The sequence below is a fragment of the Salvelinus sp. IW2-2015 genome, linkage group LG25 (genome assembly GCF_002910315.2).
Source record: "Salvelinus sp. IW2-2015 linkage group LG25, ASM291031v2, whole genome shotgun sequence".
In the NCBI taxonomy this organism is placed as follows: Eukaryota; Metazoa; Chordata; class Actinopteri; order Salmoniformes; family Salmonidae; genus Salvelinus; species Salvelinus sp. IW2-2015.
The window spans coordinates 819,303-823,606 of record NC_036865.1 but is presented as its reverse complement, the minus strand read 5'-3'; positions in this window follow the sequence as shown (position 1 = coordinate 823,606).

Genomic DNA, 4,304 nt, shown 5'->3' with positions numbered 1-4,304 from the left:
CCAGAGCCGCCCGCCAGTCAGAGGAGCTGCCAGAGCCACCCGCCAGTCAGGAGCTTGCCGACGAGCCGCCGCAGCAGGAGCTGCCAAGAGTCCGCGCCAGTCCGCGCAGCTGGCCCTTCAGTCCGGAGCTGCCTTTCAGTCCGAGAGCCTGCCCTTTCAGTCCGGAGCTGCCCTTCAGTCCGGAGCTGCCCTTCAGTCCAGAGCTGCCTCGTAGGCACCTTCAGTCCGGAGCTGCCTTCAGTCCGGCGCTGCCTTCAGTCCTGAGCTGCCCTTCAGTCCTGAGCTGCCTTCAGTCTGAGGCGCTCCTCAGTCTCACGGGGGCGTCCTTTAGTAGGGTTGCCAGGCCAAGGTCGGCGGCGAGGGTCACCTTAGTTCTTTTGTTATTTCTTTGTTATAGTATGGTCAGGGCGTGAGTTGTGTGGGGGTTATCTATGTTCGTTTTTCTATGTGGTTTGTTCGTTTGGCCTGGTATGATTCTCAATCAGAGGCAAGGGTCTGTTATGTTTCTCTGAGTGAGAATCATACTTAGGTAGCCTTTTTTTCACCTGGGTTTCGTGGGTGGCTGTCAATTTTTACGGTCAGTGTCTTGTTCCAACGGGAACTGTTTCGGGTTTGGTAGTTTCACGGATCGTTTATCTGTTTTGTTTCTGCTCGTTCGTTGGAAGAACATCAGAGCGAACAGAATCTGGAACTAACAGAGCATTTGTAGGACCATTTCCCGGGTCAGGCTGGTTCTACTGAGGTTGGTGGATACGGAACTCGATCTCCCAGGAGACAGCGGCAACGATGCAGGTGGATGGCACAATGGAATCTGGCTCAGAACCAGTGTTGTCGGCGGTGAACTGGCAGGACAMGGCGTCAGGCTTGGTATTCCWAGAACCTGGGCGATAAGTGAGTATGAAATTGAATCTACTAAAGAACAAGYCCCACCTGGCATGCCGGGAGTTCAGACGTTTGGCGGTCTGGATGTAGGACAGGTTTTTGGGYTCTGTCTACACGATGAAGGGAAGTACAGAGCCCTCCAGCCAGTGACGCCATTCCTCAAGATCCAGCGTAACTGCCAGGAGTTCCCGGTTAACAATGTCAACATTTTTATCTGCAGGTGAAATCTTACGGGAAAAGAATGCACATGTTGAGACAGAACAGCACCTACCCTGGTGTTGGAGGCYTCCACCTCCACGATGAACTGGKGTTCTGAGTCTGGCTGAGTGAGGACCAGAGCGGWAGTGAAGCGGCGTTTGAGTTCCAGGAATGCTGCCTCTGCCTCAAGGGTCCAGTGGAACGGAGTGGAGGTGAAGGTGAGAGTGGTGAGAGATGATGCCAGATGGCTGTAGTTGTGGATGAAACGTCTGTAAAAAAKCCAGGAAACGCTGTAGCTGCTTCAGGTTAGAGGGCACAGGCCACTCTGTGACTGCCATGACTTGAGGGGTCCATACGTAACTGTCCCTGTAAAATAATATAACCCAGGAAAGACACAGAGGAAGCATGGAACTCACATTTCTCAGATTTAACAAAAAGCGTATTCACCCACAGCCGTTGGAGAACATGGCGAACGTGTTGCTGGTGAGCCTCAGGGTCCTTAGAAAAAATCTGAACATCATCCAAATAGACAAAAACGAATTATCCAGTCACATCCCTCAGCACATCATTGACTAGGTTCTGGAAAACAGCAGGGGCATTAGTAAGACCGAACGGCATGACTAAATACTCAAAGTGGCCAAGTGGTGTGTTGAACGCAGTTTTCCACTCGTCCCCCTCTCTGATGCGGACAAGGTGGTAGGCATTCCGGAGGTCGAGTTTGGTGAACACCGTGGCARSATGGAGGGGGGCAAAAGCAGAACTGATGCAAGGGATACTTGTTCTTTACTGTGATATTATTCAGCCCACTGAAGTCTATGCATGGCCTCAGTGACCCATCCCTTTTATTTATAAAGAAGACACCAGTACTCATCGGAGAGGAAGAAGGCCTAATAAGTCCTGCAGCCAGAGAATCCTGGATTTAACTCTCCATAGGCTCGTGCTCTGGGTGTGAGAGGTTATTCAACCGGCTACTGGGGAGAGGAGCTGTCACGTTCTGACCTTAGTTCTTTTGTTATTTCTTTGTTTTAGTATAGTCAGGGCGTGATTTGGGTGGGTTATCTATGTTCGTTTTTCTATGTTGGTTTGTTCGTTTGGCCTGGTATGATTCTCAATCAGAGGCAGGTGTCGTTAGTTGTCTCTGATTGAGAATCATACTTAGGTAGCCWTTTTTCACCTGGGTTTCGTGGGTGGTTATTTTACGTGTCAGTGTTTGTTCCACACGGAACTGTTTCGGTTTGTATTTCACYTATCGTTTATTGTTTTGTTTCTGTGTTCGTTCGTTATTAAAGAAAATGAACATGTACCACGCTGCGCATTGGTCCTCCTCTCTTTCTCCCAACGYAGATCGTTACAGGAGCTCCATGCTGGAGYTCAATGGCACAGTCATACGGCTGATGGGGCGGCAGCAACAGGGAGGGATGCTTGCTGAACACAGGCGCTAGATCGTGATACTCAGGAGGAACTAATGACAGGTCCAGAMGTTCTGGAATGGACTGGGGCACAGCAATGGCAGGAGCAAGGGCAGAATGTAGACAATTTGAGTGACAAAATTAACTTAAAATTAACTTAATTAATTAACAAGCGGTTACCTTTCCGGCGGTCCAGTTGATCTGTGAGTTGTGCAGCTTTAATCATGGACGGCCAAGAACCAGGGGAGAGTGAGGGCAGTTGATTATGTGGAAACTGATCCTTTCCTGGTGATTTCCAGAGAGACGCAGGACGACAGGGATGGTTCTCTCACAGACACGGGCGAGGAACTGACCGTTGAGAGCGTTGGCATCGAGGGGTGAATCGAGTGGAACAGCGTCCAYGCCCAACTGGGTAACTACACCACGGTCCGGGAAACTCTCGTCGGCGTKCGAGTCGATGAGAGCAGGCAGAGGAAAAGACTGGCTCTGGCATACAAGGGTGCCGTCAAGCAGGGGCCTGGGGTGAGATAGGCAGGTGATTTAGCACAACAGTACAGTGCCTTGCAAAAGTATTCATCCCCTTTGGCGTTTTTCCTATTTTGTTGCATTACAACCTGTAATTTAAATTGATTTGTATTTGTATTTCATATAATGGACATACACAAAATAGTCCAAATTGGAGAAGTGAAAAAAAAAAAAAACATGTTCAATTAATTCTAAAAAATAAAATTTGAGAAGTGGTGGGTGCATATATATTTACCCCCTTTGCTCTGAAGCCCCTAAATAAGATCTGGTGCAACCAATTACCTCCAGAAGTAACATAATTAGTTAAATAAAGTCCACCTGTGTGTAATCTAAGTGTCACAATGTCTGTCACATGATCTCAGTATATATACACCTGTTCTGAAAGGCCCCAGAGTCTGCAACACACTAAGCAAGGGGCMCCACCAAGCAAGCGGCACCATGAAGACCAAGGAGCTCTCCAAACAGGTCAGGGACAAAGTTGAGGAGAAGTACAGATCAGGGTTGGGTTATAAAAAAATATCTGAAACTTTGAACATCCCCCGGAACACCATTTAAATCCATTATTAAAATTTAAAAAAAATATGGCACCACAACAAACCTGCCAAGAGAGGGCCACCCACCAAAACTCACAGACCAGGCAAGTAGGGCATTAATCAGAGGCAACAAAGAGACCAAAGATAACCCTGAAGGATAAACATGATGGAGCTGAGAAGTATTTTGACCTTAGGTCAGACTGAAGCGATCTAAATATAAGTAGCTTTTTGACCATTCAGCGAAAAAAAAATACGAAAGAGCTCCTCGACAAAGCTCATACCTAAAGTCACCTCCGCGCCATACGCAAGAGCTAGCGCCGAATGTAGTTGACGCGCTGACGCACCATACCTGCTTGGGAAGTTTTTTCATTGGCCACAGGAGGACTAGGGATACCTGGTCGAGAATAAGAGCGCACCGGAATAGAATCAAGGAACATAGCGTGCATAGAACATACCCACCTAGAAAATTCTTGAGGGAAACCTGTGTTTCAGTCTCTCACAAAGATTTTGAGACTGTGGAATGTAGGCTTACACAATCTTCACATCACAGGAAATGACCCTAAGCATTTACTTAATCCACAACTATGCTATACACTCGAGATAGCGGCTTTAGGGAGATATCCAAACGATTTAAACGCAATCTTGGAGATGTGAGTCCTCAAAATGGTCCACACGAACCCAGCCTTTACGACGAAGCACACACCTCAAAATATGAGCCATTTTATGCTGTTTAGGGTCGACACTGCACTATAGTCAT